The sequence below is a fragment of the Nipponia nippon genome, unplaced genomic scaffold (genome assembly GCF_047370975.1).
Source record: "Nipponia nippon isolate SJK-2023a ecotype South Korea unplaced genomic scaffold, ASM4737097v1 scaffold_10, whole genome shotgun sequence".
Taxonomy (NCBI): Eukaryota; Metazoa; Chordata; class Aves; order Pelecaniformes; family Threskiornithidae; genus Nipponia; species Nipponia nippon.
The window spans coordinates 37,160,166-37,176,676 of record NW_028262291.1 but is presented as its reverse complement, the minus strand read 5'-3'; the positions used below and the strand labels follow the sequence as shown (position 1 = coordinate 37,176,676).

At 43.2% G+C, this 16,511-nt stretch overlaps 1 long non-coding RNA gene across 1 annotated transcript; it reads left to right on the top strand.

The window, feature by feature from the left end:
* Positions 1 to 169: 169 nt before the first annotated feature.
* Positions 170 to 5,221, top strand: LOC148057155 (uncharacterized). The gene is made up of 2 exons (XR_015702030.1): positions 170 to 298; positions 4,042 to 5,221. It is a non-coding gene; the product is annotated as an uncharacterized LOC148057155 (long non-coding RNA).
* The last annotated feature ends 11,290 nt before the right edge of the window (positions 5,222 to 16,511 follow it).

Genomic DNA, 16,511 nt, shown 5'->3' with positions numbered 1-16,511 from the left:
AGGGCTGACAAACGCCAGTGGGCATTCCTGCGTGTTCCGATAGCGCCGAGCCCTGCAGAGCAGGGCTGTATTTACAGATAGGGGGGGAATATGGAGAAAAGTCCCTCTCCTACTTTTAGCCAGAGTTGCACCCTGATTAAAAACCCGCCAGAAGCTGGAGAGCAGAGCCGGGCTTGTCTTTTTTTTTTTTTTTTTTTTTTTTTTTTTTTTTTTTCCTAGAGGATCTCCTCCAAGATTAAAGCTAGTCCTAAGAGCAACCGAATTGCTGTGACTGACTTTCACGGGACTGTAAAGAGAGGTGAGTAAAAAAGCCCTTAGTATGTAGATCTCTTTCAAGCAGTGGTTAAGTCGATTCATTTCGCAGGGAAAAAGCCAGTCTTCTTGTGCAGTATTTTATACTCTGTCGTATAAATCGGTAACGTAATTCAAGATATTCATGGTAATGAATGCTTGGCTAATCCTTTGGGTGCGCGGAGACCTACAGAGCAGTAGGTTATGCAAATCCTTTCCTACTTTTACAGCTGTAGTTTTCTAACAGATTTTTTTAAAAGATCTAGTCATCGGTGAATGCTAGTTGGTTTTTTTTTCCCTCCCGGCCCCCCCCGCCCCAAAGATGCCAGATTTCTAAACTCGCGTGGAATCATTTGATGGTGATACAGCCCATAAAGCCAGCTTAGAGGATGTGGTTTAAATATTTGTAGCTTCCAAACTTGTTTTTTAACCGAGGCAGTGCAAACCCGCAGCCTTGCCTCTTGAGATACACAAGTGTGTCTCATTTCAAATAGTTTCGGTATCACCAAAGAAGAGGTCTTTACTTGTAACGTGGCCGTGCAAAAGTAATCTAGCTCCATTGAAGGCTCCATGTATTTGTTCAGACCTTAAGCTGTGGGAGAAGTTCATCAGTTTTCTTCTCAAAAAGAAGTTTTTAGATGACTTGGCTCCCATAGAAGAAAGCGCGCTTCATTGCTTAGGATATAATTTTAGACCTGAATTTTTTTCATAATTCTGTTTTTCACAGAAGTCCCTGTAGATCTCGGTTCTCTTGAGTAAGAAATTGTTAGAAAGCAATCTAAAATCAAAGCTGCAAAAAAAGCAGCCAAAGATTTTTGCAGTGTTCAATGCTGCTCCTTTCACTTGTTCCTTTTTTTTTTTTCCCTTTCCTTTTTTCCCCTCCTAAACTAATTAACCCCCTGCGTTGGCTCGCCCTGCTGTGCATGTGTGTAATCTGGGACAGGGACCAACTTTTAAAAAATATTTTAACTTGATAGAAAGTGAAATTTCATATGGTAAATGAAGGGCTTTCATGTTCCTCCTGTGTCTTTTTTTCCCCGTGAAAAGAGTTGAAGCCTTTTTCCTCTTCGCTATCCCAGTGGATTAAAGCACACAGAGAACATGGTTTATAAAGCGCTACAGTTTAGCCATTAAAAAGGAATCTCAATTTAGCGCCCTTAAGTGAAAGTACTCAGCTATTAACAAAGATGTTGTTGGGAACTCGGAGGAAAATGGGATACGTGCGTGCAGGGGGTGGGGGTTTCCACATTCTTAGGTCATTTTTTATTTACTTTTTTTCCCCCACTCAGCCTGGTGGCATATTTCTTTTAAAACACAGTAATTCGGGAAAATTAAATTGGCTAATTTCCATTTCTCGTGCATCACTTTCACAGCGAAGGCTGTTTCCAGGAAAAGTGTGAGAGACGAGTTGGTGGGGTGTGTGTGTGTTTGGGCTTCCCCCCCCCCCCTTTTTTTTTTTTTTTTTTTTTTTTGATCGGCTCAAAAGTCCAAAGAGAAATGAGGTGTCCGGTATGGAAGTGCATCTCAGTCAACAGCCAGCTCCTTTTGCCGAGGCTGGAAATGGTTTTAACAGGCGGTAAAATTTCATCTTGTGGTGTCAAATTGGGGTCAGTTTGGGGTTAGCGCTCTCAGTGTCCGAGCAGGAGCTGTCCAGCTGTGTGGGGATTCATTAAGGGCAAAAGATCCGTTTCAAGAAAAACAATACAAAGACAATCAGAGGGCTAAAGATCCTCTTCAAATCGCATTTTACAAGTGCACCAGAACAAATATGGACGCTGAAACCTATTCCCTTCAAACTCCCAAATCGGCTTCTTAGCCCTTGGAGGGAGTGAGAGAGAAAATCCTCTAAAACTTAAGAAGAGTCTGTTTTCAATCAGCCTTTCCGAAGTGTGGCATCTTAGTCCTTTGCTGGCTTTGAGACATGCCTCTCTCTCGCTCGCTCACTCCCCCCCCCCCCCCCCGCTTTCTCCACAGCCTTGCAAAAGCGGATGGCACAACAGGTAATATTTCAGATTTCAAGAATATATCCCACCGGGGACCGTAAACCACTGTTCGGTACGCGCGTGTGCGCCTAGCGCAAGATTTAATGCAAACAGAAAGTTTTTTTGGGGGAAAGAAGCCATGCTTGCACGAAATCCTGTTGGACCCCTTCGGAAATTTTCTGCACTCCTTGTAGGCGATGCTCTGGTCTGACGGGTAATTTAGGCTAGATTTACTCTACGGTTCCTAGCATTTGTGGAAAGCACCTATTGCTAATCTGGTTTATTAAATTCGCGTGGTTTAAATCCTCTTAGCGTCCCTACATCTGTTAGAACAATTGACGCCTTGCTACAGGGACAAATAACTTGAACCTTAATCTTGTTTGTAACTTTATTCAGTGTTTGTTTGTTTGTGCGCTGAGTTCAAGTATTTTTGGATGATGCCATTGTGTTCGGGAACACATAGGCTACATTTGCAGGCAAAACTCCCCGTGGACGGGCTAAGGATATCGCGGAACAGGACGAAAAATTTTCCACATTTGAATTGGCATTTTATCTTGAACTATCGTTCTAGGAAATGTGTCATTTAATGAAGAAAGCCATCCGCCTGGTAAAATGTGGCTGCGGGATTACATCACCATGACCCCGTAGTAAAATCCACGGGAATTTTTCTTTTTGTTTTGCTCGCGGGGCGAAGTGTGGGGTGTAAACAGTACCTTTTCCTTTTTTTTTAATCGGGATTATGCCGCAGTTCAAACTTCTACCCCCAGAATCGCTCTTTACCACACTTTCCTTTGCCTCTACGGTTGGTTCTTACAACTTGAGTCACTTTTTATTCGTCTCAGCCCACTTTGATTCGCCTCCGACTTCCCGCTGCTGCAGGACTTTCGAGGTCCCATCTCGGGTGCCCCTGTGAAATCATGCACATTTTAGCTTCTGCAGATCACTGGGTTCATTTAACTCCTCACCCTCATCCCCCCGCCTGCCAATGGTGTACTTCGCTTTTCAGCAATCTGTTATTTTTCGAAAATCTTTCCAGTCCAGAAAGTTAATGGTAGCCCATCGCGGTGAACTTTTCTTGACCTCGACTGCGGTATGACTGAGATCTTTGGGAGCTGGATTAGGAGGAGGTTCATTTACTTACCTGTTAGCTTCCCTTTTAACTCTCTTTCTTCCACCCCTCCCTCTATTTTTTAAAAAAGAAAAAAAAAAACCAAACCGCCAAGAATCAAGAGCGATCCAGCGTCTCTCTCCCCTCCCGAGCCCCCTTTCTCCCCCCCGGGACTGCCGGGCTGTAACCCGCCGCTTGCGGGATGGCCGCCCCCCCCCCGCCCCCCGCCGCCGCCCCGGGGCTGCCTCTCCCCGGCGGCGGCGCGGCGCTGCCATCCGCGGCCCTCTAGCGCTACCTGGCGGGGCTCCAGCACCAGCACCGCACCGCGGAGACCCGCGCAGACCCACGCAGAGCTCGGCCTGCTGCGCGGGAGGCGGAGGCGGGGAGGGGCGCGGAGCGGAGCCCAGGGCTCCGCTCCGCGCCTCTCCCCGCCTCCGCCTCCCGCGGAGCTTTGGGCGCTGGATCTGTGCCCCCCCCCCGCCCCGCCACCACCCCGCATCCCGTCCGACCGGGCGAGGGCGGCGGTGGAAAGGGACACGACGACGAACCACCCCTCCCCCCTTCGGGTTTGTCCGGCTTCTCTCGCGCGGGTGCGGTGCGAAGCGCTGATGTCAGGGGAGAGCTGAGCTTTTTTTTTTTTTTTTTTTTTTTTTGTCTTAGGCCACGAGGTTTGTAAAAGTGAAGACCATAAACAGCCAACGTGCGTATTTCCATCACCAGAAAAAGAAAAATACCTGTCAGGGCTTCCCACTAACGCCGTGCAGGCTGCTTCCACCAGGGTAGTTAAAAATCTAGTTTGCATTTGTTCGAAGAAGCCCGAAGCGTTAACAAAATCCATCTTTCCAATGTGACACGGTAACAAAAAGGACAGTTAGGGCAAAGTAAATCGCTTTAGTGCAATATCAGAGCATCCGAGAAGGCTCCAAACTCCGCTCAGAGCTCTCTCTTCTCGCTCACTCAAAATATTCACTTTTGTTCTCCAGCTGCCTATAAAACTCCAGAAGAAGAGCGCTCTCATTTTTACACCGGAGTTCTCGGTCCGGAGAGAACAATATCCTCCTACCTCTTTTGAAATGATACGGAGACTCACAACACACAGGCGATCACTCGAAGCACGAATCTCCCTTTTTTTCTTTTTTTTTCTTTTCTTTTTTTTTTTTTCTAAGAGCTGCTCGGCCCATTGTTTGAAGTGGGATTCAGCGCGCAGCCCAAAGAGAAAAGGCGAAAAAAAATAATCTTAGGAGCCCGGCTTGGTGTTGCATAGAGAAAGAGCTGACAAAATATTATAGCGTGTTTCCTAGAAGTATGTGATGAGAGCCGGCGGTGTGTTCCCGAAAGAGGTGGTTTTTTGTTGTGATTTTTTTTTTCCCCTCTCTAAAAGATTGTGATCGCCTTTGTACGTCTTTCTTTTGATCCCACAAAGAGAATGCAATATACATATGTGTGTTTGCTCTCTATGTAAGAAATGCAAGGGACCGTACAATGGAATATACGGCCGGTTAGTTCTCATAATGCTTAGTTTTGCTGTAATTAATTGAAAACAGTTATTAGGTCGTCATTGGCAATAGCGTAAATAATTGCAGCAGATTTTTACTTAAGATTGACCGGTCACAGAGTGATAGATCGATTCGAGGTATAAAAATGATGTATCAAAACATCAATGTCGATTATTTGAAATATTGTAGTCGAATCTTTTTATTGCTTCATCGGTTAAGTGTCTGAAAGTGCTGTGTTCCAACATATATTTATGTTGTCAATACTGTCAAAACTGTCAGTTTTATTACAGTGGATTTGTAATACATTTCGGATTTGCTCATTTACATAAAATGTCCACCCCAGATACCCCTCCTTTTCCCCATCTCTGGAAATCTATGTCAGTTTAATGAAAGGATTCAGGACTCATAGCTGAAGCAAAAAAAAAAAAAACAACAAAAAAAGCAACCAAAAAACCGTGGAGATATTGCTCCATTAAGTCCAATTTAAACATCCCTTTGGAAAGCTTGGGCTATTTCTAACTTGCCATAAGAGGGAATTCCCCCCTCTTGCCCCCCCCCTTATTTCCCCAGTAGAATTTAAACACTTTTCTACCCTCGCACCTAGATTAAACCCTTCAGGAGAATTGAGAAACTGTACAGGGAGACAGAGAGGAGCCAAAGCCCACCTGTGACTGCCGAAAGCCTCCCAAAGAGAGCAGCAGCCCCCGAACCGCGCACACAGGCGCGGGGGTTTGGGTCCTGCTAGAAAGAAGGAGACAAAAGGAACAATAAATATGTGTGTGATCCTTTCTTAACGGTTTGCAACCCAAAGGAAAAAGGCAAATTGGAAGCGGTATTGGGCATTTGATGCCCCCCGCCCCCATTTTATCAGGGTCTGATCCGGTCTGATTATTCACTTTAACTGTAAGCGCTGATTTTTTATTAGCATGGTCTCAGACACCTCTCTCTAATTTTCTCCGAGAGCCCAGCTGAGGGATGGAAAAACTCAGGAATAAATAAATAAATCCATTTACACACTAAACTCTCTTCGATCGAGCAAACAGTGAAATTAGCCAAGTAACTTTATTCCCCACCCGTTTCGGGAGGATGAGGTGGTTTTAAAGGCGCTGGGAAGATGGACCTGAGGTGTGGGGGTTTTTTTTCTTTCTTTCTTTTTTTTTTTTTTTTTTTTCCCTCCCAGGGATATGTATGTTTAAGGAGATGCCGAAGAGATTTCTGAGTTCACGGGGAAGAAGGAAAGGTTGGTTTGGGGAACGGCAGCGCGCCTGGCAGGTATTTTAATGACCGTCCCTTCCTTTGAACATTTTCAATTCCTCTGCTGCTTTTCATCCGGAATATCCTCCCCAGCCCAAGTACGATTTCTGTTGTAATTCTTGCGTGTGTTTGTGATCCCTTCTGAGGTAAATTGAGAAGTAAGCTGCGCAAAAGGAGGAAATCGCCCCTGGGGTGCTTTGTTTACTTTGGTTTGTAAAATCCTGCTAGGAGATGGTTTCCTCAGTGTGTGGCAAGTGTTTCTTCAAGAAATTCATAAGCCCTTCTACAATTACTTCGAGCTCCGAGGGAAGAGAGCTGCCATCACTTTCTCACATCCCAAGGTGTTGCATGGAGGAGAGAAGAAAAGGCTGGAGCGTTTAATGATGCAGGGGGTGGGGGCGGGGTGGGGGAACGGCGGCTGCAGAAAGCCGTCCCAAGCCTGTACCTGGAAAAGAAAAACCTGCAAGGGTATATCTGGGAGACGTGTGCCATTTAGAGATGGGGAAAAGTACCCCATCTTGTGCAGTAATTAGTCTGAACAATAAACATAATTGGAATAAAATCAGTTGGAAATTCCTGCGTTTTTAATTACGTTTCATTTTGTGGTAAGCCGTAAAATTATGAATGCCTCTCAATTAAACACTATCCACTTGTAAAGCGTTTAACAACAATTATTCCTTAATCAGTTGGAATGTTAGCCACAAATGATGCTGTTAAACATCAAAGGGACGCCTTAGACGTTACCTTTTAGTCATAAGTAAGAGGATTAATTTCTATAATTAGAGGGGATAAATATGTGCATAAATACATCTAATTTTTTTACACGTTCTCATCCTATCTGGGAGAGGCGAGGATCTTTGACATTGCCTGCACTGCTGGCTCTCCCCCGGCTCAGAGGAGGCGACCCCGGGCGCAGCGAGGTGAGCACCCCGCTCCAGGGCGGCCCGATCCTGCGCGCCGCTCCGCGCCGCTCCGCGGCCGCCACCGCACCGGCGGGTGGGGCTCGGGCCCGCCACGGCCACGGGGCTTCGGGGTAATTTGCAGCCCTCCTTGGCTTTTATTTACGGGTTTTTTTACGGCACCTGGGGTCTACCTGGCGTTTCAGTTCCCTCGGGGACAATTTGCTGCCCCCAAACGAAGCTCAAGATTTGAGTTGAATACCGCAAATAAAATTAGCATGACCTTGATTACACCCTGTATGAATATCTCATTTACCTAATGACTTTATGTCACGTACGCAGAGGGTCAATTTCCTTTTAACCTTTCCCATTGCTGCAGTAAGCATTCTTTTATAATCAATGGCTGTTTGAATAATCAATTCACATTTTATGATCCCTGACAAACTCAATATATGTGTGCCTTGTTTCAGCAAAGCAGCCGGCCCTTCTCCGCGCCGTTTTCACGTCCGAAGAGTTTGCGGCGGGGTTTCCCGGCTCCCCGGGGAGCCGCCCCGGGCCGCGCAAGCCAGGCGCTGCCGGCGCCCACGGGGGGCTGCGCCCCCGCCCGCCTCCCCGCTCCGCCGCCGCGGCTGCCTCCGCGCAGAGCCCCGCCGGGCGGCCCTGGCTCCCCGGGAGGATGCGCCCCGGCAGAGAGGCGCAGGCTCAGGCAGTCACGGCGGCGGCCGGCAGCCCCTTGCACCTCTCTGCCTCTGGACATGCTCTTTCACGTGTTTTTCCAGTCGCTCAACCCAAAACACGCGGTTTTCCCGCTCCCCCGCGCCGTCCTGCCCGGTCTCCTTCCTAGGAAGGGGCACGGCAAAAGCCGATCGCCCTGGACTGTCCCCCCCTTTCTGCATTTGCCGGGACAAGCAGCCGCGGCGGCGACGAGGCTCTCCCGGCTCTGCAAGCCGAAGGCAGGCGGCCGCCCGGCCGCCCGCCCTCCTTAAGGACTTCTGAGGGAAGCCTGGTGCCCTCGGCCACGTCGGCACATGGGAAACCTTGAATCAATCTTTGCATTAGCCTAACCGTCCGGCCGACGTTCGCAAGTCCCTCGTTGCCACCAGCCCCCTTTTATCGCCTCTCCCAGCCGCCTCCGAACTGGGGGTCGGGAGACTTGCCCCAGAAGCGTGGCCCCCAAGCACAACGCGAGCGCAGAAGTGTACGCGGGAGGGGAGGGGGGCTAGGGCAAGCTGAACTTTGCAAATGTTTTTTCTCTAAGTAGCTCACATTTGCTGTGATCTATGGTGTGAGTCAGGAACTGAGACTTATTGCAACCCTGTTCCCTCTATTGGATAATTAATGCTGATTCATAGCGGTTTCTACCTACGAATGTGTGTTTCGTTTTTCTCTGCAGGGTCCATGGTTCTTTGGTATGTTGTTATTCCCTGAAAGGTAATTGCACTTGATATTCTCTCGGGGAAGGCTCATTAGCCAAGGGCAGGGTGGCGTTGCCAATCTCAGACTCTTTCAACAATTCAATGCAAACATTTGCCCCAGAGGTTTAGTACAGCACTCCCAGCTCACGAAACAGCCCTTGGATACAGCATTTCCCCTAAGAAGCCTTAGGTCTAAAAAGAAGTACATATATATACACACATATATATTTTCTACCCAAGCAGGAAATATTTTAGTTCAGGGGTTTTTAGTTTAACCCCTCACTATAACTGGTCGAAGCAGCACAAGAAGATTAGACATGTTGCCTTGGACTGCAGGACTTCGCCCTCCCTATTATCAGAAGATAACCAGGACACAATTGTGGATGAAGCAGTAGAAAAGGCACTACATCTCCCACTCCTCTGTATGCACTCCTTTACACTCTCTTAACATTTACAAAATGCGTGTCGAAAACACTTTTCCACTGCCCGCCATTACAGACCTACACTTGATTTCTTTCTTACACATGCCTGCTGTCATCTCTTTGGATCTTTCATCTCTCCTGCTAGATTAATTACCTCACTAATGCAAGGCAATGAAACCCAGGTATAAGGTAAGTTAGGGAACATACATTAGTTAATACATACTATTTTATGAAGGTGAACCCTCCATGATTGTTCTCATTTTATTTTTTCCCTCTGGTGTTCATCATTTTGAAAATCTTATTCTTCCATTTGAGTCTTGGCAGGTTGAGCAAGATGATTCACAGTAACGTTGCAGAGAATGGGAAGATCCAGTTCTCACAGGAGAAAATGGCCCGCCCAGGGCCAGTGAAGAGGAAGCAGAGGGACAACATCTAGGTGTAACAAGTTCTCGGACATCACCAGGGTTTCCATGTTAGTATAAAAGAATCTGGGTATCTGCATTCATGGTGAATCAGATGGTATGTGCTCCCTGGTAGGGGTGTTAAAGGGCAGAGACTGCTCTTAATTCCAAACAACAAACCCTATGTCTAAGGTGTACATCTAACAATCTTACTGTGTTTACATACATCCACTCACCATGGTTTTCCCATCACAGGTAGCCAATAAACTCAAAGAGCAAAATGCATCTGTGCTGTATCACCGCTGACTTTAATGTTACCGCTGACTTTAATGTTACTACATTAGAAAGGAAATTGTCCTACAGTGTATGACTACAGAACAGAAGTAGGTCCAAAAGAATAGACACTGAGATGTTACCGGTTTTAATCCTCACTCACCAGAAGGGCTGCCAATCGGTCTATAGGCCTCACCTATTAGGGGGACCAAAAGTTCATTGAAAATCACTTCAATGAGATTTTCTCTGTCAACACTGTTTTCCGTGCTGATAGCTTTCAACGTCCTCAAGTCCAAACCTGTGTCCCAAAGTCCCATTGACGGAAGGAGAACTTCTACGTGAATGAAGGACACGGGACAGGATTCTGCAAGGTGATTTTGCAAGATGCCAAGTCCCCCTTTGCAATGTACTTAGCTTTCCAGGTCCTACTGATAGTAAATGTGTACAGTCACCACCCTTGCAGTAAGCCCTCAGCACAAGAAAACATCAGCTCCTTAATTCATACTTCGGTAATTCCCACCCATGGTTTTTGTTTGACACTTTGAGTATCTCTAGTATCATAGTCATACATTCTGCTTTTTCAAAAGTGTTTTTAAAAATGAACAGGCTTTTTAGTGATGAAACATGATCAAGTTAATGTACTAATAGATTTCATTTTTAAAGTACATGCTAAATTTAAAAATTGTCTCTTACTACTTTATATGCATTTATAAACCATCACTAACAGTTCTATTGATCAACGACGTAAATAGCTCTAGCAGAAGCTTTTCTTTGATGTAGATAAACATAAACAGCATTGAAAAAATAACATGCAAGTGATTGTCCTGTACTCCTACCTTGAGGCTATATTATGATCACAATAAGAAGACATATCTAGGCATGTGTCACGCTGGATAATGCTTTTTCTTGGGTGTCTGAGGGTACATGACTTTACCTCGGACTTCACAACAGCTGAGACATGCCATTTAAAAGCATGGTCCTGCCATTGCTGCAAAAAAAGCCCTACTAAGCTATATATAATTATTAACCTATATATGAGATATTTTTTTTAAAAATTGCTTCACATTAAATACTTAGATAATTTTATTTCTATTATTCATGTGCAAAGCTAAAAATAAACATTTGAAATATTTTTCTCTTTTATGGAAGGGCTGATAAAACTATTCATTTGAAATGAACTCTTGGATGAATGCAGCCATATTTTCTGGGCTCAGATCTCTTATTCCCAATTGGGAACCCCACATCAGATCAGGGCAGTGCAATCAATCCTCAGCGGGAAAGTGCTCTGTACTTCAAAATATTCACCAAGAATAGCTTAGGCAAACAGTTTCCAGCCTAAAAGTCATTCACAATACGTTCATTTGAGCTTTTCATTTCATTACTCTCGATGTGTCACCGGTCACCTATCGCACTTGCTCTATTTCCCAATAGGTTCATTGAAAATATTTAAGCAGGAGACTAAATGAATAATAAAAGTGCCTGAGAAATATTCCTGTTTGTGTCTGCATGCTTTTGTTTTGTACAGGTATTCATCCAAAGCCTGATTCTGCCTTCGTTCTGTATGATAAGAGCAGGATTTGATCCATAAAGGAAATGTATTCACCTAATACTTGTTCAAAGGCAAATCCTGCTTGCTTTAATGTTCACTTATATGGTCACAAACATGATCAAAACAAGAGCCATCTGAAGCCCCTAGAGCTGCTTTGTAAATGGGGTTGCAGCATGAACCCAGGAACATAGCCAGTTTTGTCACTATAGGTTAATTTCAACTTTTCAACGTTATGGAAAATCATCAGTTGCCTTTCTTCCCCTCCCCCGGTTTAACTTCAGATCATTTCCCTGGCAAGCGGCATTTGATAGTCAAGAAAGATCATATTGTTTGATCCAAAAGCAAATTTATTTTTGCTGTTGTTTCCAGGCTTCATTCATTGAAGAAGGTCCTGTCTGCAGCCAATATGTTCATGGTAACTGCTTGTTCCCGAAATAAACATCTAGCAAGATTCTTAGTATCTGAGAGAGGCATTGGTTTCATTACATAATCCTCCATACATGGCAAAACTGATACAAAGATCTCGGCCCTGCTTTCCTTGGGCACCTAACGGTTCAACAGACTTTTTTTACATTAACGAGCATGCAAAGTACGGGATTTTGGACCTGCTGTGCTGCAATTATTATACTTCTAGATGGATTATTTTGTTTCCTGGGAAAGGATATATTATTATATCAGTATTTGTAAATTGGGGGATTATTCTACTGGATTTACCATAGCCACAAAAACAAGTCAAATGCGGTATTTTTTTTTCCTCTGCTAATAAAGTGTTATCAGTGAACACTTATAAGTCAGATGAATAAATTCTTAGTTTTTACTCAGATCTGAAGATTTGAACTGTCCTAAAGCTTGAAACATTAGGATGAGAGGGTTTAGTCTTTGTATTTCTTTCTGAATAAAATACTAAATAAAACCATTGCTATTCCAATGAAACATGCTAAATGATGTTGATGTGAACTCAGGGACAGAGAGAAAATGCTCAGAAAGAGTTCACGGACCTCATTCTCTTGACTTAAGCAGGAGAAACTCTAGTGAAGTTAATGGAGTTACAGTGATATAAAACTGTAGTAAGGTGAGAATTGCACAACTCATGTTTAACTAGATGCTATTACTTTAAAAACAGAGTTTATTTCACTAAACAATCTGCAAATAAACACAAAACAAAGGGCAAATGAGACATTACAAGTAAGCATGCATGCAAAAAAGGTAAGTGCAAATTAGATTTGAATATTCATGAGTCACAAATCATTGACAGTTTGAAATAATGCAAAACAGCTTTATAAATGAGGTTAAGGCAAGGGACATCAAAGAAAGGCAATGCTAAATCAATAGCAATTTGATTGTGCATATACTTGTAAATTGTGGTTACAGTTTTTGTGACATGGGAGGAAAATACGGCACATGTAGTGAAGAAGGGACACATAAATATTCTCTCTGAATGTGTTATATTTTTGCAATTCAGCATGTACTTGGAGACCTGCCATGTATAAAGTGACCAGATATAATTTTTTTACTTTTCCCCCCAAGAGAGTTATAGTTTCCTTTGAGTATCCAATCTCCTGTCTTGTGTTGCTTAGTACGACAAAAAATTCAGTTGTCAACAATACCTGAACAGCAATACTGTAAACTATAATAATTACTTACTTCACTTGACTTCAGTAGAAGGATCACCTGCTAATCAAAGTACTGTCATAAAATCACAGCCAGTGGAGGTTATCTACTTGTTTCAGAGAATTTAGTTCTCAGAAGAGGGAATCAGATGAGTTGCAAGTCTCGGAGCAAATTGCTGGAGCACAGGGATTTAAAAGAATGATAGCTTGAAGGATGGCCAGCCTGACCATTTAAATCAGAGCTTCTTCATTCTTCTGGCTGTAAGCATCGATAAAGTATTGCATCTCCTGTCTTATTTGTGAGTTCTGCAGATATTTGAAATTGAATGGTTTAAAATGTTCATGAGAACACAGAACCAAAAAGCAAAACTGCCAGAAGTAATCTGCCCATTTAAAATTACTCCAGTGCGTTTGTTTTTCCTAAAGGTTTCTATTTTGATTACTTAACACTCGCTCTAATATACTAACTGATTCCCTTTCTTCAATGCTGTTTACATGCGCCACGATGGCCCTGCTCTCTGGCATGACAGATGAGGCTTCACTGGGTCAAGTGAAGCTAAATGTATACATTTACCAATACTGATAGCAAAACCAAGCAGGGATACCAATTTGGAAATGCTATAGGGTACTCTGAATCTTTAAGAAGCAGCACATGACTTCTTGCAGTGCTGCCTTTAAAAGCATCCACTCACATGAATGAAGCTGGCAATTAACTCGTGTCAAAACATTGTAGAAGGAGAAACCCAGATGTCGAATAACTTAGGAAAGGGATAACCTCATGTCCTCCCCAATCCCCTAGATGAGCTTGTCAGAAGCTGATGTGTCTCTCATGCCATCACAATATAGGCAGATACCTGCATGTGCCATGTTTAAATTCAGAGAGCTTTCTGCAATAAATTCTTTAAATCTCTGTATGCCTCAGCGTGAATAAACAATAGATAAATTAGAAAGAGCCACTCAGGAATGTCAAAGGCCAGATTACTGTTTCAGGGACGTTCCCTTCAACCTTCAGAATCTGTGGAGAGAGAAAAGAATCTCTCTTTCGGAAGAGCAAAAAGGAAAGTTATCTCGTGGACATAGCAGAGAGCTAGAAATCAACAGTCTTAGATTTCCTTCTGGCTCTCTCACTGACTGGCCAGGTTCATCAGAGGTGAATTATACGCCTCCCTCCATATCTATAAAATTAAGCTCACAATACATAGCTTTGTGGTGCGGTGACATGGAAGAACGTGAGATCCTCTGATGAAGAGGTGTCAGTATATGCCCAGTATATTAACTTCGTAATCCCTGTTCAAGAGCATCTCTAGATACAAATCTTTATCTTCAGATTACATAATTCTGCAGTTTTTGTTTGTCTGTTCATGATCACTTGCACTTTCAATAAAGCACACCGTCTTCATTTAAATGAGAAATTACCATCTCTTTACATAAGAAATAATTGTCAAAACTGTAAATGTGTGTCTGTAAGCAAAGGAAATAAATATCAAAACTCTTCTACGCTTTTTTGACTTACATTGCACCCATCACCACGGAATCTGAATTATGTCCAAAAGAAATGTGGTTCTCCTGGATGTGCTCAGCTTGGAGTAGCATTACTTATGAAAACAGGTCATTGGCGTTACAGACCGTTCTTCAGTTGAGCCGAAGAATACCAAGAGCCTATGTCAGGTCAAAGTTTCAAAGGGTTGGGTTGTTTTTATTTTCTGGCTAATTCCTCTTTCTTGAAGAAAATAGAAAAAAATGAGCAAAAATTAATGCAGCCAAAGACCAAGAGTCTCTACAGTCCCCAGAAACCTGATTAATTTTATCAGGATTTTTATTTCTACTTTATTCCTAGATTTCTTTCTCTTCTCTGTTCTTTGTGGAGTTTTCTATATCTTTCCAACAAACTGCCAGTACTGGTCATTTGTAAGCCCTTCTTTAAGTCTACTGACACTGATTTCTGGCCTGTGACTGGGGATATAAACTTTTACAGACCTAGTACGTTATATGTGACCTGAAGCAGGCAGTGCAGGGCAGCTCACATTAGACCACCTGAACCCCACATCTCTGTTACGAATCACCAAATCAAATAAAAAGAGACCTGGCTCCCTCTGTGTGATCTAGAGTTATACCAAGCATGCCTCTTCCCAGTTTCTTTTTGACGAGAAAGATCCCATGCTTGCATTGTTTTCTGCATGATCACCTTTGGCTGTCTATTTCCCACCTCCTTTCCTCCCCTTGTGTCAGACAAAAAGGGATGGCAGGTAGCTTTCACTAGGACCAAATTTGCAATAGCTGGTTTTTGAGTTTCCCACTCAGTATTTCACCTTCACCTGCATTTTGGGGAAAAAATATATTTCTATTGTATTTCTAGTTTTTTACTCCTTCCATTTACAGTGTACACCAGGTTTCTTTGGGGATGAGGAAAAAGGCTTTAATGATCTCCGCTACTCTCCCATGGTAGGTTCCTCAAACTCTTTCCTGAGCAGTACGTGCTTTATCCACAATTGAATTATTCAAGTCTCTTGTGGGAGAGAGCAAAGGTATAGTAGTAGGGCTCATGTCCACATCTCTGTGATTCTTGCCTACTTGGGTAGACATCCCTTCTGAAAGCTCTCAAAATTGTGTTTGTGTGTGATTGCCTGGGGGAGACAGGGGAATGAGCTGGGAACAAGATGAGAAGACAGCATAGCTACTGTTTATCCCCCTCTCTAAACTAACCTGTGCTGGGATTTTTCTGTGCGTCTTTGAGCAGAATCCAGGAAGGAAAAAGGAGAAGACCAAAGTCCAAAAGTCCTAGTCACCTCAATCCATGCAATAGAAAGTGGAATGGAAATGAATACAGCAGTTCTAACAATCTTGTCCCTGATGAAAGGATGGACTGCTAAGGTGAGCAGAGGAGCTGCTAAGGTGAGCTCCAAAGAGGAGACATCAAACACTGTGATCAGCCAGCAAGTGAACTAGCGCCTAAATCCTATATTGTAGAGTCTTGGCTGACATGTCAGATGGAGACAAGGAAAATGATGTAAGCTATAAAATGTGAACCTTTGTGGATATTTCACCATCAGCAGTGACCTTGAGATCATGGAGCCACAGTGCATCTCCGAAGCACTGAGGGTCCAAAGATGAGGTTTTAGACAGTGTTGTTACACTATAATTATAGTAAAAGAAATAGATTAAAAAGTAATAGAAATCATATAGGAAGATCCTAGAATATCATTTACATTTCAAATTAACTATAATGCAAGACAGAGTCCCTTAAATACGTAATATACCCACAAATTCTCCTTTGTTGATAAAAGAAAGCAGTGCCGCTGTTGGGGTATATAATTTTTCCCTACTAAATTTAATCCAGGGGTATATAATTTTTCCCTGCTAAATTTAATCCAAAATGCTAATGCTGCTGAAATAAAAAATAATTACATAATACTTTTTCTCTTTAGAGTAAATCTGGTAATTGCCAAATCCTAGTTGTCAGTACAATATTAGATCATGTGTGACCCAGACTTCACATGTGTCAACAAGTAAATTCGTCTCCTTCTGTTATTTCAGATTACAGGAGATAGAGACATAATCTTCACTGATCAATTGGAAACAAAAATGCTTTACCTTTTGTTATTTCAATGCCATCTGTTAAAATAAACCAAATGCCAAACTTACTACATACACAGGGCACTAAAATGGCTTTTTAATTTGGCTTGCATATTTCAAGGAAAGCAATGCATTTCTATATACTCTGACTTCTTTACATGAATTATTATGTACTGCAAGTGACATCTACTGGAGAAAGCAGAGCTAAATGCTTATTCTACAAACTTTTTTTTGCTAT